The sequence below is a fragment of the Protopterus annectens genome, chromosome 7.part0 (genome assembly GCF_019279795.1).
Source record: "Protopterus annectens isolate FY-2018-M chromosome 7.part0, PAN1.0, whole genome shotgun sequence".
NCBI classification, from domain to species: domain Eukaryota; kingdom Metazoa; phylum Chordata; order Ceratodontiformes; family Protopteridae; genus Protopterus; species Protopterus annectens.
The window spans coordinates 1314243606-1314270165 of NC_056739.1; positions in this window are offsets into that span (position 1 = coordinate 1314243606).

Below are 26560 nucleotides of genomic sequence, written 5' to 3' on the forward strand. Positions count from 1 at the left end.
TATTTATTAAAGATCTGAAAAGCTATATGCGAAAGTGCTCATCTGTTTTTATTTATTTTTTGATATGAAAAGTTCATTTTTCCATACAGTTTCCAGCTCTCTGTCTTTGGATTTTGGATTACTTGTTCCTTTGCTGCCAATTTGGAACTGTGCAATTTTTGCTGCTGCTGTGCTTGCCTGTATTCAGAGTCAACCTCTTTGATTTTTATTGGTACTTTTTTGCTTGCTGGCTCCTTTTATTCCCTGTGGAGTTCTTGCATTTTACTTGGTAATAAATCTAATAATTTGATTGACAACAGTTTAGCTTTCCCACTAGCTATGTCCACTGATAGTAACAAAGTCAGAAAGGTTATTTGTTGCAGTTGAAAAATTATTTCAGGTAACTTTGAACTTTCAGGTGTTTTAGGTGAAAACCCTATGTTTGTATTTAAGAAGTCTTCCAAGTTAAAAAATCTTGTTATAAAATTATCCTGGGAGGGATAAAAAAATGTTGGAGAATTCAGTTGGCAGCTTTAGTTGTGCCAACTGTAATCAATCTAGGTTCATGAATAGTTCAAACCTAATTTATTTTGAACATCTGAATTTTAGTATTGTTGCTAGTAGTAGGTATACTTGTCATAGTTCTAACATAGTGTATCTAGCATTGTGTTGTACTTGCTCTGGATTTTACATTGGCAAAAATATTAGACAATTGCGTTTCAGGGTAAGCGAACACTGTGCAGCTATCAAACACAAGGATTCCTTGAATGCTTTAGCAAGGCACAGTTTAGAATGCCTTCATTTTAGGAAGTTCCAGTTTTTTTGTTCTGGAAGAGATTAATTCAGATCAGTTTATTAATGGGTGCTATAACTTTCTTGAAGGCGGGGAACTAAAATAGCAAATTCAGCTGCGTGCTGATAAATTCACTGGCCTCAATGAAAGTACCAATATTAAGTGTCTTCTTAAATTAAGATTATTATAACTACTTCTTTTTATTATTTTTATCAATGTAACTTCATATATTTATACATTTACAAGTTTACATACTCACAATTGATATATATATATATATATATATATATATATATATATATATATATATATATATATATATATATATACATACATTTTGTTCTGATGTTATTTGTAGTTATTTGGTTTATTGTTAGGAAGAGATTAAGTGAATAAGAATAACACAATATCAGGTTTTAAACATGTGACTTTAATCATGTGACTACTATTTGTGTTTTTCTGCTCACATATCTTACATAATGTTTTATTGGTTCTTTTTAAATTGGTTTGGCAGGCTTTTTGGTATTTATGGCTGACTACACCGTTTGTTAATCATTCTGATGATGTTCCGATTGAATAAAGTTTGGGATGAAAGTGCTCAATATACAGTTTTGTTACAGTGCTTACCTTTGTGCCTGCTGGTTATGGCTCTAGTCAGTTTCTGGTGGTTCTGTGGCACTGTATCTAAGCTTTTGTTATTAGTTAGTTTTTTTCACCTTGACACAGATATCTTACATACAGTGGATATAAGAAGTGTATACACCCCTGTTAAAATGCCAAGTTTTTGTGATATAAAAAAATGAGACCGCAATAAATAATTTCAAAACTTTTCCCACCTTTAATGTGACCTATAACCTGTACAATTCAATTGAAAAACAAACAAATCTGTTAGGGGAAAACATATAAAAAATAAAAACGTACAATAAGCTGGTTGCATAAGTGTGCACACCCTAAAACTAATACTTTGTTGAAGCACCTTTTGATTTAATTACAGCATTCAGTCTTCTACGGTAGGAGTCTATCAGCATGGCACATCTTGACTTGGCAATATTTGCCCACTCTTCTTTGTAAAAGCACTCCAAATCTGTCAGATTGTGAGGGCATCTCTTGTGCACAGCCCTCTTCAGGTCACCCCAAAGATTTTCTATTGGATTTAGGTCTGGGCTCTGGGTGGGCCATTGCAGTACTTTAATCTTCTTCTGGTGAAGCCATTCTTTTGTTAATTTGGATGTATGCTTGGAGTCAATGTTGTGTTGGAAGGTGAAATTCCTCTTTATCTTCACCTTTCTAGAAGATGCCTGAAGCTTTTGGGCCAAAAGTGACTGGTATTTGGAACTGTTCATAATTCCCTCCACCTTGACTAAAGCCCCAGTTCCAGCTGAAGAAAAGCAACCCCAAAGCACGATACTGCCACCACCAAACTTCACCATCGGGATGGTGTTCTTTTGGTGATGTGAAGTATTGTTTTTGCGCCAAAAGTACCTTTTGGAATTGTGGCCAAAACATTCAGCTTTGGTCTAATCAGACCATAACACATTTTCCCACATGCATTTGGGAGTCTTGATGTATTGCTTTGCAAATTTTAGCTGGGCCTGGATGTTTTTCTGTGTAAGAAAAGGCTTCCATCTTGCAATCCTACCACATAGTCCAGACATATGGAGAATATGGGAGATTGTTGTCACATGTAGTACACAACCAGTACTTGCCATAAATTCCTGCAGCTCCTTCAGTGTTGCTCTAGGTCTCTTGGCAGCCTCCCTGACCAGTTTTTGTTTTGTCTTTTCATCAATTTTGGAGGGACGTCCAGTTCTTTGCAACATCACTGTTGTCCCATATTTTCTCCACTTTTTGATGACTGTCTTCACTGTGTTCCATGGTATAGCCAATGCTGTGGAAATTTTTTTGTACCCTTCACCTGACTGATACCTTTCAGCAATGAGATCATTTTAATGTTTTGTAAACTTTCTATGAACCATGGCTTTTGCTATAGCAGGCAACTGAGTAAATGTTAGGAAAATCCTAATAGGACTGCTGAACTTTATTTGAGGTTAATCAGAGTCTCTTTAATTGATGGCAGGTGTGTACCCAAGAAGACTGAATGGTGTAGCTAAATCAAAAGGTGCTTCAACAAAGTATTAGTTTAAGGGTGTGCACACTTATGCAACCAGCTTATTGTATGTTTTTTATTTTTTATATTTTTTCCCCTAACAAATTTGTTTGTTTTTCAATCGAGATGTATAGGTTATAGGTCACATTAAAGGTGGGAAAAGTTTTGAAATGATTTATTGTGGTCTAATTTTTTATATCACAAAACCTGGCATTTTAACAGAGGTGTGTACACTTTTTATATGCACTGCATATGTGTATGTGTGTGTGTGTGTGTGTGTGTGTGTGTGTGTGTGTGTGTGTGTATATATATATATATATATATATATATATATATATATATATATCTATATATATATATATATATATATATATATATATATATATATATATATATACACACACACACACTCACACACACACACACACACACACACACACACACACACACACATATACTAATCTAACTGACCCTTTCTAAGCATCTCATAATTAGGAGTTTGGGGGACGTAATCCTTCTAGTCTAGTAAACAGATTTTATTTCACCCATTTGTCTGCTATATGGGCACATTAAATTCTGTTATACTTCTGTCTCAATCACTTCACCTCCCATCCCAGATTGTTACAGCCACAACAATGCTTGAAAGGATTCTCAGCCTGTTGACTCTTAATCTGAAGCTTTGGCAGCTTAGATTCTACTAACTTATTTTGAGAATGAAGGGAATAGGCCCAGCCTTGAATCATAGTCATCTGCCCAGAGCCCCCCCCCCCCCCGAGTTGTTTGGACCTGTATCATGGCTTTGCTGCACTTTATTTATGAGGTAGGAGGACAAATTCTCTTTCCCCTTTAGTAGCAGATGGTTAGATTTCCATTGAGGCATCCTAAGGCTCACCCTTCCACTACAGAGTATAAGCCCAAATTTTGAGTGTTTGGACAAGGGTCCACTGATTATATTCACTTCCTGCATTCTTCCAATCAGCTGCCTGCTCACCAACCAAAAGCCAATATGACTGGTGACCTTGTCAGCATAGAACATGTTGTCCTGATCACTTGGATGCAGATCCCACTATGCATCTTCCAACTGCAATTCTTGCATGGCCCTCCTCAAAGCTTTACCCACTCTTGGAAGCCTGTCTCGTCCAGCTGGGATTTTGCTATTATATGGGTTAACCACCACATTGAAATCCCCTCCCACTTGCACCAGATGCTGATTTTCATTAATAGAGGTAATGGCCTGACAGTAACTTTGAAGTAGACTGACTTCCTGCTTATTGAAAATCTGTCTTTTTGGGAATTATAGATGGTACCATGGTACAGTGCACTGCTGCAGCACACAGAAACAGTTTCTGCAAGGTCTGGCCTTTTAGAAACAGGTCTTCTTCATTGGGGATGTAGAAATAAAATTGTTGATCATTCTTCGAGACACATAATTTAGCAGGGAATTGAAATTCACCAAATAGCCAAGATTTCTATAGGAACACAAGTACGGTACCGTAGGCTTCCTCCTGGTATAAATGGAAGCACTGCAGTGCGAAGAGATCCTTGGCAGAATGACCAGTGAATTTCATTCCCTTGTCTTTCATGAATGGCCTTGTAGTCACAGTCAAGACATTTGATTATATAGTGTCATGGGAGGATAGTGTTTTGTGGTTTAGAATTAATCCTGTGAGCTCTCAAAACTACAAAGCCAGCTCTGCTACCCAAGAGCACTCAAAATTCCTTCTTGATTACAAAATCTTATGAAAATAATAAAAAAATGACATAGAAGTTTTGGATGAAGTAGGAGAAGTTTTTATTTCAGAATCAAAGACAGAGAGGCAAAGTAAATGTTAATAATAGTAAAAGTAAAAATATTTAAAAAGAAAATAAAGTATGGTAAGTGACATGATGAGGCAAAGGCATTGATAAGGTTAGCCATGAAGCAATATAGAAGATTCTAGAGACATAGGGGAAAACTGAATGTTATAAATATACTATGAAAGTTATTGTAAACATGACAATGGGAGAAAATATAAAAAATTAGGACAGGAGTTAAAACAAGGATGTTCATTAAGTATGTGTCTGCTCTGGTGATGAATGCAATAATTCAAAATTACGTGTGATATAAAAGAAGCAAAATGCATGATGGAAAAGGAGTTATATTACTGAATTGTAAGTCATGTTCAGGTAAGTTTTTAAATGCAGCTAAAAATAAAATATGGATATGTGAAGAGGTGGCAGGAGTGGAGGAATTATTAATGGAAGTTTGGTTGCAGTTAAATAAGACAGAAAGTAAAGAGTGTAGTGATACTAATAAAATAAATGGGATATATCATACTGTTAATTAAATAAGTGTATAAGAAATGAAATTTGGAGAGTATGAACATGTAATAAAACAGTGCAAATAATGTTGGAAGAAATAGGAAAAAGGTTATGGTGGACTAACAAAAAGTGTATATGTTAAATGCTTATGCATTATTAAGATAACTAAGCACATTTAGGGGTGCACATTCCCAGCTAAAAAGATATTAGAAATATTATTTAATTTTATTTGGGGACTATGGCTAAATCCCATAAAGACAGTTGATATACAATGAAAAAGAATAAGGACATTTGAGCCTAAAAAAATCCTATGCTTATTTAGCATCTATGCATTTTTTCTGGGCAATAACCAATGTGAAAGAGAAAGATGGTTGCAAATGATGGGGACAATGTTATATGTAAGGTATAAAGATGTATGGAAATATTAAGAGAGGGAAAGTAATAAACAGGAAAAGATGGAAAGAAAAAATAGGAGAATAAATAAAAGGTAAAAATAAATTAGATCAATGGAAACTAAATATTATGGCTTACCTTTCTCTATGGAGAAGTATTATGTGCTATTTGTCTAGAAGGAATTAATAGAAGATATAAGAAATACTATAAAGAATAGAAGTAAACGTTTGAGAATTTTAATGAAGCAGGAGATTCTCTGTAGAGTATTTTGTTAGATAAGTTACCTAATAAAATTATGAAATAGAAGGTAATGGAAGAAAGAAAATGAGCATAATGAGGGGGAAACAACAAAACATTTTAAAAATGAACAGGTTTGGATAAGTCTTAAAAGGGAATATAGGAAGGATTAAAAAATACAATGGATATGATATATGGAAGATGTAAGAAAGAAAAAATGTGAAGTTGCAAAATGGGATAGGATATTGCCTGTATCAGTCTGGAGGTTATAGGAAAAGATGTGATGGATTTGTGCATGTAAAAATAAAGATGATAAATATATGCCAGATGAATAAAAATGGTTGTGGAAGAAAGGACGCAGAATAAAGAATAATAAATAGTTGATGTTAGCTTAGAAATATCAATTTTTGTGTTCTTTTTCTTGAAATGATGAAAATAGAAATTGTTTTTTCCATGTATATTATATGTTAAGTTTTTTATGAATGGAAAAAAAAATGACAAGATATATGACATAAATATGATTGTGTAAATAATGTAAAGGAGTGTAAATAATAAAAGATGTAAGTAAATAAAGTAGCCCCTACTCTTTTCTATAAGTGCCAAGGGATCTTTTACATCCACCTGAACTACCACATACTTCAGCAGATGAGGCCTCAGTTTAATGTCTTACCTGAAGGACAACACACTCAGCACATCAGCACACCCTATGCTGTACTGCAGTTTCAGTACTGGAAATTAATCCAATTGGACTAGAACCTACCATCTTCTGCACCAAGGCTGGCCTAGAAGTTCTCAACTTCTTTTATTATTCCTGACCAGTAAAAATCTTGCTAAATCCTTTCTTTAGTCTTAACCATTCTTTGCTGGCCCACTAGTATATAGATATGTGCTAATGTCACCACTGAATTTCTGAAAGGCTAGGACACCAACAGTTTGCATACCTCTTCCTTTCTATCCTGATTTGAACTGTATTGCAAGTTACATTGTACCTCAAAGTATGAGCAAAAAGTAGCAACATCTTATTCAGCTTCTTCCTCTACAGATTTCCCTTACTCTGTTCACAGAATCATCTTCCTATTGTGCCTTTTTAAAAATAGCTGGCTTAGCTAAAGGACAATTGACTCTGGAATTCATTTAAGGACAACTTTTCATGAGAAAGAAGGTAATGCCTCCTCTCTTACCAATGGAGGCACTCAGATCTCTGTTTAGCTCTTCTCCTAGAAAAGGTAAGTCATATCAGTAGTCTTTAATATAATTTCCTACCTCCATCTTATTTAATTTTTATCATTCCATTTTATTAGTAATTTGATTAATAGAATTATTTCCTTTGCTTAAAGTCCTTGTATTTAATATTAATTGGAATATGACTAAGACTATATTCAATGATGTCTTGTCTCAGTATAACTATGCACTAACTAAACCCTTTTCTTTAGGGTGCATTCCCTTTTTTTCAGAGTAAATGAACACCGCCTTCTTCAGTTTTCTTCCCTGAGTTGTTTTACTTTTGAAGAAGATATCTCAGAACACATTAAGTTTTACTTTTTTTTCATTACTTGTAGATACCTGTTGGCTAGACTCTTCTCTCACATGTTTTTTTTTTTTGTCTTGCACTGATAGAAGTGGGCATAAAACTCTGCCTAGTCATCCTTCCTCTTTAAGCACTCTGGTGAACTCTTTCTTAATGTTATGTTATTTGTCCTCAAAGCTCACATTTGAATTCTCCATGCATATGGCATTCTGTTTTAGCTTCACGGAATGTTTAGCATTCTGATGAGGTTATGTAAAAAATGAGGTTATCCTAACAAAATTCCATCAGCATACAATCTTTTGTTGAGTTATCCATTTTCTTCAATTCTTCTAGTCACTTCTACTTCATCCTTTATAACATTTTCTTGTTGCAATAATTATTGTATGAGTTCCCTTTACTGGTTCTATTGTAGCAGGTTGCTCTGTCATAGGTATATGCTGATATGCTGACATATTGCTTTAAATGGTGTGAAGCCTTCTTTCTGTATTCTTAGCAAAAGTTCTATACCTTTATGGCTTTCTAACACTATGCCCTGATCTTTGTTGGAATCATACATTCTAATGAATGTGCCTGGTGGTTGACACTCCCCTACTACTTCCTTGTTAAGCAAAGGCAGAACTTTATGCAGATCATTTGCTGTTTCCTTTCCCCATACTGATAGTAAGGTCTATTTATCAGAAAGGCTACTTTATTGCCACAGCTTTTACAAGTCTCTAAAGGATGGAAAATATTTTCCAATTATCAAACCATGTTCAAATCAATGACAGGATGAACTATCTTCCCATAAACAATCTGTATTTCTAGATGAACAGTCTGATTATGTTTCTTATATTCATGAATGCATACTACCTCAAAAGCTTTTTTATTAAACATTTTCTGGTACTTATGTATTATCGCAACCACATTTCCAGCAGGAGAAACGTCTCTTTTCCAAGCCGTACTTAGGTTCATAGGTTCATAGGGTCATACTAGGCTATCTGCCCTAGGGCATTTATAAGCCTAGCCAGAGTGTGTTTGGCTTTCGCCACCCATTTTAAATTAATTTTGCTATGCCCTTTTTCGAGGTTAGTATACTGTGCCTCTGTCTAACAGTGACACAGACGTGATACCTGGGGTAAACCTACGATCTTCCATCCACTCATCAAGATTCCTCTTGAAGAGAGTCAATGAGGGACTCTGCCTAACCTGGACTGGGATTTTATTCCAGAGTGAAGGGAGCCTCTGGGTTATGAATCTGTCCCTCCAGCATGTCCTATTAATTTCAGTGCTGAGGTTCAAGTCTCCCGAGCGCGTAGCTCGATGGGATTTGGATTTTCTGAGGTGCAGCATGTCCATTAATTCCGGGTTGGACATGGCTTTATACGTCAGGCACAGATTGCCTCTGAGCAGGCGGTATGCCACTGAGTAGAGCTGGAGTTTTTTTAACCGGGCAGCATATGGCATCTGTTTGAGCCCATTGATCCTCTTGGTGAGGTACTTTTGGGGTCTTTCCAGTTGCTGCAGGTGTCTGGTAAGGTACATCCCAAAAGGGGCATTGTACTCAATTATGGGCCTGATGAGGGATGAGTAAAGAGGCACGATGACCTCCCCGATCTAGATGTGAATCCCTTCATGATTAGGTGGGCTATATAAAATGTTTTTCTAACCACTTTGGCCACGTGGTTGTCAAATGAGAGATTGCTATCAACTTGGGTCCCCAGGTCCCTAATTACTTCTTCTGTACTTAATGGATTACCACCTATGGGATAATTTGTGGGCACTTTGTTTTTGCCAAAGGGGATGACTATACACTTTTTGGCATTTAGCTTGAGGCCATGGCTCTGGCACCAGTTGTCTGTTTCTATGAGGCCCTTTTGGAGGATGCTTGTGTCAGCTGGAGAGTCGATTATGGCACCCAGTTTGCAGTCATCTGCGAACTTGGTCAGCCACAGTCCTTCCGTGTTGGCCTGTACCTCCGAGAAATATATACCGAACAAGAGATATCCCAGGACTGAGCCTTGTGGGATGCCACTTGCAACTGGTTTGGAGTCTGACATGGCTCCAGCAATTCTAACCATGTGGGTTCTGTCCTTGAGCCAGTTTGCAACCCATCTAGTGACATAGGGCTTTATATTTAAGCTGGTGAGCTTATCTATAATGCCCGAGTGGGATATTGTATCGAAGGCTTTTGCGAGGTCCAGGTAGGCTGTGTGGTCCACCTTCCCCTCGTCAATGGCCTTGGTGACTGTTTCAAAGAAATCAACCAGGTTTAAGAGGCAGGATCTGCCCTTAACAAAGCCGAACTGGGTAGGATCCAGTGTCTGTCAGTCCCCAATATCTTTATTTATGAGGTCCATGATGATCCTTTCCATAGCTTTGCAGACCAAGCTAGTCAGGCTTATGGGGCGATAGTTTCCAGGATCCGTTGAGGCACCACCTTTGTGGAGAGGGACCACTGTTGCTGTACGCCACTCTTTGGGTACATATCCTGTAGTAAGGCTGAGATTGAACAGTAGTTTTATGTTTGGGTTTAGCTCTTCTTGGAGTTCATGTAGGACGCAGCCCGGGACACCATCTGGTCCCATTGATGCTGTGTTTTTTGCTTTGGAGAGGGCAGCTCTTACCTGAGCATCTGAGATGTCAGGGCTGCAGCACTTTGCTGGGATAGATATTTGTGCCGATAAGTTATGGCTTCACCTGCACATTTGAAAGGGTGGAGTATTTTTGGCTCATTTGTAACACACTGACAACCTTACATGGTTGTTTACAGTTTATAATTTCAACTTTTCTTTAACAGACTGCAGAATGGACTTTTTCAACAAAACAAGGTGCACTTCCTTCACAACGAAGTACTGTGTACACATGTGTTGTGCTGCTCTACAGTTGAATGAGATGGTAAGAAGTGTCATTATCCTGGATTTCATTTCCAAAACAACAGCTAAGAAATGTTAGGAGCAGTGACGGTTTTTGAAAATCCTACCCTTTACACCAAAACAAAAATGATTCAAAATTATGGACATTCTGCGAAAATCTGGAGAGTTCAGCAGTAGGTTAGCCAGTTGTGTCCTACTTATAATGTGCTACCACTTAACGTTACTGAAACAGACTGTGTAGCTGCACTGATTTTTACATACTTTTGTGGCTTTGAATAATTGCAGAACACGTCGGACTACTTCTTTACATTAAACGCTATGTTTGAACATTTCTGCTGAGCACAGGTTCAAAGAAAGATTTCTTACTGTAAAAAAGGTACAAGCCTATAACAGCTGCTGTCATAATTTATTTCAGCAGACCTATATAGTACATCTTTCTTGCTGAAATATATATATGTATACATTTTTAGGTTTTTGGAGTACATTTATCTGTAGGAAAAGGGCTCGGAAAAGAGCCCTTTTTCCTGTCGGAATTGTGGTTGCAATAATACGTAAGTACCCATTTTCTTCTTGCATATTTACTGCCCCGTTCTCAGCAAAAACATGCTACTGGAGTCTAACAGTCTGTGCAGTTAAGATAATGCACTTAATTAACTTTGCAACAACACAATAACAGAATGCAGTCCAAAATTTTATCAGATAACTTATCCCATTCCATGGGCATAGCATCACTAGTAACATGCTTCTCAGAGGCCAGAGTTTTCACAGCTGTAATAATGCAGCTACCACTAGTAAAAAATGTATTTGTGATCCTTTTGTCCACATTTAAAACAGAGGATGTCTCCCATTGATACTTTTCACTTGTTTCCAACATTTCCTATGACTCCTTTTTGCATGTCAGTTCCCTGAGGTAACCTAGGATTTGGCAAATAATGTCTTTTTGACCCTTTCACAGTCCTGATATTAAGTACATTATATGCCATTGCCCATGTCCCTGAAGGCTTCCTGATTAGCTGGAGTGAGAGAAACCTAACTCATTGATCATAGCCACATCCCCCCTGGCAAGTGTGCAACTTAAAGGCAACAAGATATGCATCTAGGACCTCATCCCTGGTTGAGTTTTAGTAGTGGAACTGTGCTTGGCATATCCATTGATTTGGCATCTACCACCATCTCTTTAGCTGCAGCAGCAGTGGTTTACAGTATTTCTTCTACAGTTGTCATCCTTTTAAATGGACCTACACACAGCTGTACTCAATAAGGGAGACACAACTCCCAACACATACCACAGGACAAGCTAGAAGGGGTATAGGACTTGTCTTCCGAACCCACTGAAGGAAGTCATTAGAATTAGTGACAGTGTCATGGTATGGCAATCAGACTCCAGTGTAAATATAGGGCAGTATTCATAACCTCAGTCTATGCCCCAAAAGCAGGTTTGTGATAGGGAGCACATTAAGGTACCAGCTGCTGAACATACTTTATAAAGAAAGACAGCACAAGATGGTGTTAATAATGGATGATATGAATGCTCATATTGGGACAAACAGAATAGGATACGAGGAGTACCTGGGTCCACATGAATGGGGCAGCAGAAATAAAGAAGGAAAGGCCATTCTAGACTTCATTCTGGCAAATGGCTTGATGGTAGCTGTGACACCCATGCCCTGGCCCAGCAATCAAGGAGCCTCAGTCCTTACCACTAACACCAGAGAGGGCATCTCATATATGAGGAAAAGATAACAAATACACACAGTAAAGTGCAATTTTCTTTAAGAGCACACAGATATCACAGTCAGTCCAGGGCTGGTCACTCTCTTGCTCTCCAGGTCCCCAATAAGACTCCCCACTGGCACAGCTATAGGGTCCAGATCTCAGCTTAGTGGGCAAGCTAAAACTTCTAGCACCCTCTCTGTCCAACCAGTGCTTCGTGTCCCTGCCCAAGTAGCTGACACACATACACACATGCCCTTTGAGAAGAGTTTATACAACCACACAGACACTCCTGGGGAAGGCTGGCACAGTTTCTCCAGCTGTGCCCCTTTTTCCCAGACTATATGGTAGTTCCACTTGCCACCACCCACTAATACTTATCAGCTACTCAAAGGCCCTTAAAAGGGTGTCCAATTATTACTGTGCAATATTATTATCCGATTGGTAGTTGTGACTAAACAGTCAAGGCTTATTTAGAGTGACTTGGACAGTAAACTCTATAAATATGCAATGTACTCTAGAGCTTAAATTATGTCTACACAAAACAGCCACAGTTAAAAGGGTTTAAAAATATTTAATAATAAATAATTAAAACACAAGACAATACTTTCTACTGCACAGTGCTAGTCAAGAGTTCAGAAATCACAGAGAAATACTTAAAATAACACAGTAGTAAAGTTCTGACATCACAGAAAAATACTTAGTCTATTCTTTCTAGTTCCTAGCTATTTCTAAAAAAACACAAGTCTAAGATGGTATACATGCATTTGCGCAAACAACCGATGTGCGAATGCAAATGTGTCAACAGCAGAACCCCAGGATCACGGAATGTGGAATCTGCATATGTCGAACCCGAGATTACCAAATGCCAGCCAGGCTACTATTCCCCCCTATCGACCCATGGTAATGCTTGTTGTGGTGGTTGTATGATCAGGAATTTTTAATTCGACATTGCTTGTGACATTCTGGGCATTCGGGTGTCCGAGATTCAACATTTAGGTTTGGCATTATGATGAATCGACCTTTGGATACTCGACAAAATGCATGTAAACCATCTAAGATAACTTATGTATGTGCAAGACAGTGCTGTGAGTTGGATGATCAAGACAAAAATGCTTAATGCCTTCTGATTCTCTCTGTTTAAATTATTTTTAGTCCTGATTCCCATTACATCATTTCACACTTTCCTGGGGTTCCCAGGCTGACAGGTACTACATTCTTGTTATCTTGCACCTGTAGGAAACTACATCAATAAAAGACGTTCTACATGTAAACTCTAGTAATTATTTCTTAAGTTAAAACAATAGGCAGGATGTTTCAATCCAGACTCATTGACTCCAAATTCTAACTTCAAAGGGACAGGCATGAAATAATTTCAACTTCAAAGGACATACATGAAATGCTTGACTTAGCTTTCTGTACAGCAGAGGGCAATGTTTCTACATTGTTTTAAGTTCAACATTTCACATATTATTTCAGTTAGAAAAACAAGCCTGTATTTCAAAATTCATATTTACAAATGACAGAATTATGTACCAAATTCTATTTGACTAGGCTGGTAGCCTTCACCCATCTCTACCAGTCTTCACAGTAGCCAAGACATGGTTCAGCATGAGAGCATTGACCACAGTTGGCCACAATCAGCTGTAAGCAGCAATCAGAGGTAGCTCTAAGGTAAACAGAGAATAGGTTGACTACCTTGAAGTTGACTCAAGCAAAAGCACAAGAGTTCAAGGAACATTCAGGGCATGAACTCCTCAGAAATAATAGGAAACAGGTGGATTTGAAGAAGACTGGCAGTGTCTCAAAACAGCCTATATGAGGACTATAGAACAGATATGTCTGAGCCAGGTATGAAAAGCTGGTGGTAGAATGCAGTCTAGGAAGTTATCAAAAAGAGTGCAGGAAAAGGATGGAGACAGAGAATATGACTCAGGCTAAGTAGGAATACTGGTTTGCTGACAAAAAGGCTAAGTGAGCAGTTGCAAAAGCAAAGAACAAGGAATTAGGGCACTCTACTGGCTTCAGGAAAGTTACTCAGCAGATGGCTCAAAAATAGGTTGTAAGACAAAGAGAAAAATAAAGAATATAGTCCTCAGACTCCCTTAATGGATATCAAAAGCAGATGGAAGGAGTATTTTCAGCAGCTTCTGAATGAATAAAACCCCCCAAACACAGCCAATGATGAAAGAAGAAGACGAAACCACCATAAACGTAAGAACAGCAGTAAGGAAAATAAAGTCAGTGAAAGCAGCAGGCTCATATTTGGTCAGATATAATCAAAATGTTGGGTCATTTGGGGGAAACATGGGTATTGAGACTTCTCATTGAAATATGGAGAGAAAGTTATATTTCAGATAACTTTAGAATAAGTATCCTGTTACCAGCATACAAGAGCAAAGGACCTTCACAACTGAGGGCAATATAGGGTTATCAGTCTCCTGTCACACTGCAAAAAAGTGCTAGAGAGAGAGCGATTGATAAATACAGAGTAGTAGAACTAAAAATGGGAGATGAGCAGTTTGGATTCAGATCCAGATACAGTACAACCAGCATAATGTTTGCAGTGAGATGGATACTTGAGAAAAAAAAAACTAGAGATATGGAAAGAGTCCAAGTGGGCATTCTTAGACTTGGAGAAAGCATATGACAAGGTCCCAAGAAAGGTGATTTGGACAGTCCTGTGATTGTTCACAGTCCTGGACGCATTGATAGAAGTAGTGCAGGCTATGTAAAAGGACTCACAGACAAAAGTGCAAACAGTGTTCAAACTCACAGAGGGGTTTCCAGTGGGAGTAGCTGTGCAACAGGGTTCAGCTCCTCCTCATATTCTCTCCACATTCTATAGAGGTGCAATAGGGAGCATCCTTACCTGCAACTTCACAGTGTGGTTTGGAAGCTGCACAGTTACAGAAAGGAAGGCACTACAAATAGTGGTGAGAGTTGCAGAGAAAGTAACAGGTTCCAGTCTTCCATCTATGCAATATCTTTATTCTGCAAGAAGCATCTGAAAGGCTACCAAAATAAGAGAGGACAACACGCATCCTGCACATGGACTGTTGAACCATCTGGCACTGGGCAGAAGATATTGCAGCATCTGCTGCAGGACTACAAGATTCAGTAATAGTTTCTACCCTATAGTGATTAGACTTCTGAAGTCAGGCACTAGTCCCAGGGGTCTGGACACATAATATGTCAATTTTATTTATTTGTGCAATATATACTTACATATATTCCAAGTAAGTACAGCAGTTATTTATTATATCCATAGTCAGTAATATTTAACTCACTCAAGTGAAATATTATAAAAATAACTTAGGCATTTCAATCTGTAGTGTGTTTTGTATTACTTTAAAAAAGGTAGTTGATTTAACAAAGGGGAGGGTATTCTTTTCATATATGAGTGTTGGTAAATGTCTCTGCTCTTTCTTGTATGTATTGGGATAGTATTGTATTTGTTAGTTTTCTTTATTCCTCTACTTGTATGTGTTGTTTTGCTTTCCTTTGTAATCTCAAGAATTGAGCTGATGCACGAAATTTCATTGAGACTTTTGACTCTTAGCCTGCATTAGCAAACAGGTTGGAGGGGACAGATCAACCAAGCTGCTGCATGCAGTCAGTGTGATGTTAGAGGCAAACTCTGAGCAATAACTTCATCTAATGACAGGAGAATAGAATGCAGAACTGAAGGTACATGAGATGAAACTAGGTACTGACAAATCGGTTGTCATGACAGCAAATGGGAGAAAATTAGAAGAAGCTGAAAGCTGAGAAAGAAGAAAAAATAGTGGAGCAGGTTAACAGCTTCAAGTATCTAGGAGATGTGGTTGACGAGAAGAGAAGTTTGAATGAGGTCGTCAGTTAGAATCAGAGAAGCTGCAGCCAAATGGCACAGAGTGTTAGGGGAAATGTATGACAGAAGAATGATAAACAATCTGAAAAAAACTGTAGTATGATTAGTACTACTGTATGATACAGAAACCCAGGCAGTGAAAGAAGATCAGCTGAACAGGCTAAAGGTAGTGGAGGTGAAGTACCTGAGATAGATTGTAAGATGCACACTTTGGAATAGATGAAGAAACAATGATATCAGAGCAGATGCCAGAGTAGCTCCTATTGCAGAGAAGATAATAAAACAGGTTACACTAGTTCAGCACATGTGCAGAAAAGTAGAAGACAATCTGATGAAGAGGATTTGGGAAAGACAGGAAGAAGGAAGGAGGAAATGATGACATCCAGCAAAGTGATGGATGGATTACATGAGACCTGCAACAGTCAGGCATCACCACTGAAAAAGGTAGGAGAGTGACAATGAATCAAGAAAGATGGTGACAGTTTATATTACACTGTAAACCCATGTAAAAAATGTGGGAAAGGGGGGGGGGTGATGATTAAAAATACAGCTGGCTTTCCATGACCCACCATAGCAGTTTACCATATAATTTGGTCTTAGAAAGACAACCAGTGTGTCATGTGACAACAGAAGAACACTGCAAATAGACATCTCAACAGAAGCACTAAGAGAAGTACATCTCCCTAATAATCTGTGTAGTTGAGATACAGACATTTTTTTTTTTTTTTTTTATTTAAAGTTGCTGGCCACCCACCAGCTACCACACTTGTTTGCTGCCATTTGACCTGACTTCAGACAGTGACCATACCTTTGAAATGTACCTCATTATGAGGGACATTCTTCATTTTTATGTTAAAAAGTCCATGTTCCACATTGTTCTACAGTGGAAAGGCCCATCACATGTTTACTTTTTAATAATTTGTTCAACTAATATCCATGATGAATTATATATCATTTTAAGCATACTGTAGCACATTTTAACCATATTCTGAGCTTTGCAGTTGTTACTAAGCTGTTAGGAAGTTTCTTGTGTTGCCCTTTTGTTCCACATTGAGACACAATGTTCCACATTTTGTAGATAGACACTTGAGATCTATGGATATGTTTTTTAAACTGAATGATTTGGTACTGTAGATGTTAGATGTACAGGGGTAGTAACCAGTATGAAAAACAAGTAGTTTCTTCTTCCAGCACTGGTGTAGGAGTAAGAAACCTGTGGTCACAGAGGCATGCTGTTGGTGTGACTACAATACCATTGCAAAGTAAAAATGCTTCAAGAGGTCTGCTTAAGTTGAAATAGATATATGGTTGCAATTTTGTAGGTTATGTCAACACTCTTGTGTGTGGCTAGTACAGAAAGTACTTTTCTAAATATTCTTTTACAGTAACCTTTATCTTTGCTTGAAATTATTAGCATGGGGTACAAAATAATTTCCTTTACTTTTTTCAGTTTTCTTAGTTATACTTTCTTTTCTGTGATATTTTACCAGTGTATAAGCTTTTTAATTTTCCTCCAAAGTTTCTTTTCATCTTTTATGTCTTCACACATTGCCTTACCATTTTTTTTCTGACATTTCCAGTTTGATTCTTGGTTGGGGTACCTTCTGTGTGAAGTCTGTATATCCACCATGTGTTTACTTCGGTTTCCTCTGGATACTCTGGTTTCACCCCACATTCCAAAGGCATGTATTAGGAGGACTGAATATTTTAAATTAGCCACAGGTGTGTGTGTGTGTGTGTGTGTGTGTGTGTGTGTGTGTGTGTGTGTGTGTGTGTGTGTGTGTGTGTGTGTGTGTGTGTGTGTGTTTATATGAAAGGTATGGAAGAACAACTGTGGCAGGGCAATCCACCTGCTGGGGTGAACATCATCTCTAGACAATGGTCACCATTGATGTGACACCCCAACTCAATGTGTAAAAATGGGAAAAAGGGGGTGATGGATAGATGAAGGCTGTTCTGGAACTAACTTTTCTTGTTTTTTTTCTCTTCCTCCAAGCTCTCTCTTGTCTACATTTCTGGTGCTACAGTTGCTTTCTCACTATCACTGTTAAACTCTGTTGTTTCAGCTCTGCCTCAGGATTCCTCTATCTAATCTTTTTATTGACTGCTGGCATAAACTCCAGGAGATGGGAACCCATTTCCTCCCGATTTATACTCATTATTAAGAACAGGTGTTACATAAAAGTGATTATAGTCTGTGTAATTCCTTACAGTCATCCTTCTCTTGTATATTCTGTTATGAAAACACAGTCTAACATAGTTTCTAAACCAATCATGAACAAAATTTATACATATGTCACTTTAACTGTAACAGTCTGTAGCAGTTAGCTACCCTAAATTCTCTGTCCCTTCATTCCTTTGCCAGTCTTAACTTTCTGAATCAGAAATGAATGTACTAAATGCCCCAGACAATGATTTTATAACCTCCAGTTATCACAGTTTCTGGCTTACTCTTCTGCCATTACCTAGAAGTCTCAAACCACTATTTTTTTATTTTTTTACTTAGATGGCATGTGAACCAAAACCATCATGAATTATGTTTGTAAGTATTGTAGAACTGCAGTCTATGTCTGTATATGGACCGTCTGCCTTTTCAAGCAACACTGCTGCTTCTAAAACCACAACTCCCTAGTTACTGGTGCATATTATGTCTTTTAAACACTCTCTTTGCCTCTGTGGCAGATAGGGTCAACCTTCTCCCTAATACTCATATCCATAATTTAATCTGCTCTCCCTACAACTCAAAGTCTAGTCTACTTTGTACTTTCTCAGTCTAGCAGACAAATAAGCAGAACCTCTCTGTTACAGATTACTGTTTTTACTTTATATTTCAGCCTATGTAGCAGATGGTCTGAACATTTCTGTAAATACTGTGCATATTATCTATTATTCTTTGCCATATTGCTTCTATATTTCTCCTTGCTGCAATATATCGACTACTTGCAAGTACTTTCTTTTTCATCTTACGTCAATACATTTTTAGTGCTATAAATTTTACTGTCTTCATCAGTGTAGGTGGTACATAATCTTAGCTATTAATTTCTTTTTTGGCCATGTGGTAGATGGGCTGAAACTCCATGGCTGCACTTACTGTTACCCTCTTCCTGCCTTGGACCAGGTAAGCTTACCTCTTCTTAAAGTTTGGGTGGTAATTATATTTCTCCTCTATCACTATGCCTCTGGGACAGGTAGGCTTACTCAAACACTTTCCATTGCATTCTGCCTATTCTATGCTGATACGCTAACCTTATTACTTTACTCCTATCCTGAATCATTGGCCTCACTTTTTATACTTTTTATACTTTTCTCTGCCAAGACAGCAGATAAACTTAACAATACAGGCTGGCTATTTCTGCTCTTTCATTAATCCATCTAATATGATGTACAAAAACCTCTTACACACTCTTAAAATCTGGAATACTAATTGTTGTTCCTCAGTGATCAGTTTAAGGTTTTTACACTTTGCATTTTCTTACAATTTCCTTCCTGCACCCCACTCATCTTACTCAGTTTATAAACCTACACTTTGCTATTTGTATGATCTACCTTTCTGCGCCCTTCACATCTCATCTCTAACCCATCCAAACGTGCCTCGTCTTTCCCTCTTAAGAATGTTGTTAGACACCATATCCACTTCTAGTCCACAACACCAGTTTAAACCCTTTATTCATCTATCATTTTTACAAGAGTCTAAATGTATATGTTCAAAATGGCTAAATCATTGCCAGATATATCTGGGGAAACAATACTTAATACAAACACAAGTAATCCTTCAACTCTTCTCAAAAATTTTCTTGGGTAAGACATAGCAACTTCTGAATAAACTCTTTATATCAGGCAATATCCAGTCCAATCCTGGACCAACATCTATAACTACCCAAGGAAATGCAGACCCTAGAATTAGAAACAATGATCTAAACATAGCCTGCATGACTCTTGCATCTCAAATAAAAATGGGCAACCTTAAAAACATTGCTATCAGGTGAACTGCTCCACAGCGTGGCCATATAAGAAATGTGGATGGAAGATGTCATCTACCTATTACACAATATAAAAAACAACTATAGAATGATAGTAACGCTCATCAATGCAATGGAAATGATGATGCATTACTGATACTAGTCAAAAACAGTGCATCACCTGACATTGTTCACATTTACAAAGCAATAACAATAAACTATAGAAATCTTAAGTAGGTACTATGACATGTGCTTATTGGAGGACATACCTTTTTATAGCAGTGGTATATACATAACTCTGTTCTTCAACCACAGTCATATAAAATACTTCCAAAGAAATCTTACCAAAGTCACTGTCAAACAGATCAATCAATATTATTCCTGACGGAGTAGTGCAAAATAACGTAGGTTTCATTAAAGAGAAGCAAAGAGGTCCTAATTTGGTTAGGTTTTGGATTCATATTCAAAATCCTTTATAAAGCACAACCTTTGTCTGATGTAGTTGTTCTAGTGAATTTTAGCAAGACCTTTGACTCCATACAATGAGATTTTATTTGGGTCTGTATGGAGGTCATGAGTTTCCCTGGCTGTTTGATACAGAAATGTAAACTTTGATTTGTAAATCCTATAGTGCAAATTTTGTATAATCAAACATGATCACATTTGTTTGTTTTAGTTGCCTTTATCATGGATCTGAATTTGCATCAGAAACACCCTCACATAGGATTCCAGTCCTGGATAAAGTTACTTTTCTATTATCATGGTATGCAGATTGTGTGCAATGGACTAGAGATACTGTCAGTAATATCCAGTCCTTATTAAACACATTTAACAAAGTGTTGTATTTTTGTAGACTGCATCTCAATAAGCACACCAGCCCTTTTCCCACTTAACTCTTATACATTATCTCAGTTGAAGAGCAGTACTGATTCCCCCCACCAGTTGTCATCAGTTGCACTTACCTCTGATTTTTGGTATGGGGAAACAGGTGGAAAGCAACACCAATACCTTTCTTCATCTTATTCAATGTAAATTGATATATCTGTGTAACCAAAATCTCCCTCTCCCTCTTAAGCTACAAGTCATTAAGATGTTTATTCCTCTTAAGGTCTCATTTTTGATGAGACATCTGCATCTGCCACACATCATATTCTGAATCTTTGTGAACAACTGCTTAGCAGATGGTTGGCAGTGACATATAGAATGGGAAACTACCTCATATTAGTAGGTTTATACTCTTCTTAGCAAGAATAATGGTGGTTTACAGTTTGTCTACTTCTCTGCTTATGGTCTATCCTCTGTCGACTTTCTACAGGGCTAGAGAGCCACATTTTGACCAATTACACTAAAGCTATCATACATATAGAAAGCTAAGTAGGATATCTACCATATCACTAAATCCACATATTTCAGATAAAAAATATTTCAGATAAGAAACAAGTTGCCTTCTCTAGCAAACCTAAACATTTCTGAAAAAAAGTAAATCAACTGACAGTGCACATTACAAATCCCTCTCTTATCTACCATTGAAACACCCTGTGATCAAAAGCACACATTTGCAGAAGACTAGAGGTTCTCCCCGATCTCTAGAATGCTAAATCTGACTATAAAAAATCTTACCTCTTCTATTACAACACATGGCCCAGCCCAGGATACCACATCCCAACTATACACAGTCTGACTTGAATATTACCACGACCTTCTACTTTTCCCCAAGTTTCCCAAATTGCTTTCAAAGAAACAAGGCACTTTTAAAAAGCCTAAATTCTGCATCTGTCAAATACAATAAGATTCATCCAACTTTCCTTAGGAATGCAGCTGAAATAGTTAACCCCCTCATGTACATTTTAACTTCTCCCAAGCATCCAGAATGCTATTACCTGCCTTCATACACTTCATTATTTCACACCTAAAAGTACCCTCTTCTGCTGAAGCCAAGGACTTCAGGCCTACTTCCAATCAATTCCCTATTATATAGATATTCGAAACAAATTGGGTTGGGAGGGTGGCCTAATGGTTAAGGTGTTTGCCTTACAAACACAAAATACAGGGTTTGAATCTCACAGGGAATAACTGGCAGGCTTAAAATGGCTCAGAAGGGCAGTTAGCCTAGTACTAAACTATGAACAAAAAAAAAAAAACAATTGCACATAAATATGGCTTATCTTCAGACCATCAACACAGGGTTTGTAATGCCTTCAGCAAAATACCTTTACTGACTGCTTCAGATGCAATTTATGGTAATACAAATGAACTCCTCAAATTCACTTGGTTGTCTGATACGATCAGAGCCTTTGAAACCATTTACTATTGTATACTTCAAAGCAGGTTGTTAAAGTTTAATCTTGGAAAGAATTCAATCAGGTGATTTCAAGGCTACCTCAAAGAGAGAACCTTTCAAGCTACTGTCAATATCGCTTTCTCATAAAATAGAATCCTCAGTACAGGAGTCTCCCAAGGCTCTTTCTTGGTTCCTTTATATTCTGTTCAATAAGTATCATATTTCTGACTTATTGTATCTTGATCTCATCATTTATATACTGATTGCATCTAGTAAATCACATTCAGTCCTGCAAGCAAACTTACAAAATGGATTCACTAACCTCTGGTTATTGTCTTCCACCAACAAACTACTAATCACCCCTCCCAAAAAAAAAACTGTTTTGTTTGCAAATGTAAATCTCAAAAAAAGTTATGTTACTGGTTTTCTCATATCTTTTCTCCTATTGCAAGTGCAGCTTTAGCAAAAATACTTCTCTCAATATTAGAGTATGGTCTCTCATTTTCAGTTTTTCACTTTTCATAAAATATTCAAGGGATACAGACAGTTGTAAACAAAATATGCAGATTGTGTTATTGGCCGACACACACACACACGCGCGCACACACACACACACGCGCACACACACACACACACACACACACACACACACACACACACACACACACACTCCCATTGCGATCTCCTTAAAAACCTTAAATAGCTTCTGTTCTGAGCAGGGCTACGCATCTCTTAGGAACTTTACTGCTCAAAATATCACACCCAAATTATTGCCCACTCCCTGTGAGTTAAATTACTATTAAAGAACAAGCCTTCCCTCTCAGAAGCAAAATGAGAACCTTGTGCTGGCCTGGACTCATTTTAAAGCAGCTATCGCAGATAAAGCATTTTCCAGTATAGGGCCTACCTAATGGAAATACTTTTCAAATGAAATAAGAAAGCAGCAAACCTTTAAAAAATTTGATAGGACACCTACACAAAGAAACTGTGAGTACATGCTTATAAGATAATGGTTAAGTTGCCAAACCTCATATACCAATATATATTGCATATGAATTAACATTTGCACATCTGTCGAATAAATTGTACATAGTAGCATGTTTATTGTACTTTGAAATTCTACTGTCTTCAACATATTATACCCATGTATAGTGTACCTTCTGTTACAACATTATTTTTGTATTCTGCATACCATATAATCTGTCTACATATAGTTTGTTTATGGTTTGTATTCTTGTCTTTGAGCTCAGGTCAAATTACCTACCCAGTAAACAACTAGCAACTAATTAACTAACCAACTGTATCACCATCTGTAAAAATTCCTGCCTTTAAATCCCAGTTTCTCACTCATAGTTTCATAATTTCATAGTTTAGTACTAGGCTATCTGCCCTGGGGCATTTGTAAGCCTAGCCATAGTGATGTGGCTTTCGCCACCCCATGAAATGGTACAAAAATGTACAGAATAGGTTTAGAATACTGTGCCTCTGTCTAGTAGTGACACAGTGAAGGTCCCCTTATATAATAGAATTAGTTTACTGTGCCCCTGTCTAGTAGTAACACAGAGGTGACCCCTGGGGTAAACTTACGATCTCCCATCCACTCATCAAGATTTCTCTTGAAGAGAGTCAGTGAGGGGCTCTGCCTAACATGAACTGGGATTCTGTTCCAGAGCATAGGAAGCCTCTGGGTTATGAATCTATCCCTCCAGCATGTCCTATTCATACTTGTGCCAAGGTTTAAGTCTTTAGCTCTCGTGGTTCTGATGGATTTGGATTTTTTGAGGTGGAGCATGTCCATCAGTTCCTGATTGGACATGGCCTTGTACGTCAGGCACAGATCACCTCTGAGCAGGCGGTATGCTACTGAATAGAGCTGGAGTTTCTTTAGTCTGGCAGAATAAGACATATGTTGGAGACCCTTGATCCTCTTGGTGAGGTACTTTTGTGGTCTCTCCAGCTGCTGCAAGTGCCGGGTGAGGTACATACCAAATGGGGCATTGTACTCAATCATGGGTCTGATGAGGGAGGAGTATAGGGGTACAATGACATCCTTGGATCTGGATGTGAATCCCTTCATGATAAGGTGTGCAAGGTAGAATGTCTTTCTAACCACTTTGGCAATGTGGGTGTCAAATGAGAGGTCGCTGTTGACTTGGGTCCCTAGGTCTCTGATTACATTTTCCGTACTCAGTGGGCTACTGTCTATGTGATAATTTGTGGGTACTTTGTTTTTCCCAAAGGGGATGACTATACATTTTTTGGCATTTAGTTTAAGGCCATGACTCCGGCACCAGTTGTCCGTTTCTGTGAGGCCTTTTTGTAGGATGTATGTGTCAGCTGGTGTGTCGACTATCTCTCCTGCTCTTTCCCTGTCCCCCCCACTTTTGTTCTCAAACATGCAGTTTTTGAATAAATATTACTTTATTTTTCCCATTTTAAAATATTGTTCAGATTGTTTCGTCTTTATTGAGACATGTCATTTGTATTTGTAATGACTAGTTTTATATTTTTTCTGTAATATTTCTTTAACTGTTCTAATATTTCTACAATTTCTCTTTCTAACTTATTCCAACTTGTCAACCCATTTTCCCACAAAATATACTATGATGAACATTTGCTCACAATTTTTTTAACAATTCCTTTACTGTGCCCAGATATCTTTAGTTTAAACAGTGTATTTCTGGATTCTGTTCTACTCCAAAGTGTTTGAGTCTTTCAGTTTACTCCCATGCATCTGCTACTCCCAATTAAGCTCTGTTTTGTGATCAGCTACACAGTAACACAAGTGGTTCAATGTCTCATTTATCTGCATCTGCTTCAGAATGACATTGTTACATAAAACAACTTCTGTTCAATTGTCATGTGATCACCCCCTCCTTTTCAAATTTTTCTTTTTTTATCATTTTAATTCCCGTTAGCTGTCTTATTGCAAATTCCCTCAAGAACAGACACCTATTTCAATATAATACAATATAGCAGCTTAACTTAATGCTTTCAATTTTCATATTTTAAATAATAAACTTTTCATCACACTGCTGTACAACACTGTTACTCACTACAATACATTCACACTTTCCTAACTAAATTGTATAACAAATATATCACGAATACTATTGCCAGTCTTGTTGTTTTACCCCAACAATTATTACAAACTTTCAGCACTGGATTACAGATCTGCTCACAGAGCAGCTTTTCCCAGCTCAGTGCTGTTATTTGGAGCAGTCTGTTGTGCTGTGTTATAGCTTCCACTGATATGACCCTTACTGTCCAAGTAAATGATATGTGCATAACATTTATAATTCTCTACCTCCTTCATTATTCCCAACAGCACCCAGGCATTAGACACTAGTTACCAGCCATATTTATAAAGTCAGAGTTCATGCACTGTTTTTTATGTCGGAAAGACTAATTGACATTTAAAGGACAGAATTTTACATCACATCAGTGACATGAGGCTCAAAATTCTTTGCTCATCCTGGTCATAAATTTAATTTTCATGATATTGGAAACTGTAAAAGAGAGTCCAAGAGGAGGTGACCTAGTTAACAGAACTGAAATAATCGAATCAAAATGGATCACAGACTTGCAAGCTGATTAATTATGGGGACTGAATATGATGGTTCCTTTAAAACCATTATTAAAAGGATGGAAACTAAGGAAGTCAAGACCTTAACTGGATGGTTCCTTTTAAACATAAGGAAGCTTTTGGATTATTTCAATGCAAATGGCTTTTTATGCTCTTACAAGAACTGATGAAGGCAGTACACTGAAAGTGCTTATCTGTGTTTGAGCTCTTGTATTTTATATAGTGTTTTAAAATGTATTATTAAAGTTTTACTGGTTTTATTTGCATCTATTATATTCACCCTTGCTCTGGTTGCGGACGTTTGACATTGTGTTTTTTTTTTAGGTTCATAGGTAGGTACTAGGCTATCTGCCCAAGGTCTTTTATAAGCCTAGCCAGAATGTGTTTGCTTTCGCCTCCCCTTTAAATTAGTTTCCTGGGCCTCTGTCTAGCAAGGCCACTGAAGTGATTCCAGGGGTAAACCTACGATTTCCCATCCACTCGTCATGATTTCTCTTGAAGAGAGTCAGCGAGGGGCTTTGCCTAACATAAATTGGGATTCTATTCCAGAGTGAGGGAAGTCTCTGAGACAGGAATCTATCCCTCCAGCATGTCCTGTTTATTGTTGTGCTGAGGTTTAATTCACTGGAGCATGTGGCTCTAAGAGATTTGATTTTCTTGAGGTGGAGCATGTCCATTAATTCCGGGTTGGACATGGCCTTATATGTCAGGCAGAGATTACCTCTGAGCAGGCGGTTATAAAGTCCACTTTTCATATTGGTTAGCTACCTGGAATAACAAACACAACTAAAAACTAAGTTAGGTTGAGCATTAAGTCCTTTGAAACCATTGGTACTTCTTCCATCCTCCAGAATATCTCCAGAATGGCCATCATGTCTTCTAGCACCATGCCCTGCCATTCCCATGCTGCCTTGAAGTTTTCTAGTTCATGTGGTCTTCACTAGTCAGTATCTAATTCTCTAAAGCCTTCTTCACTGT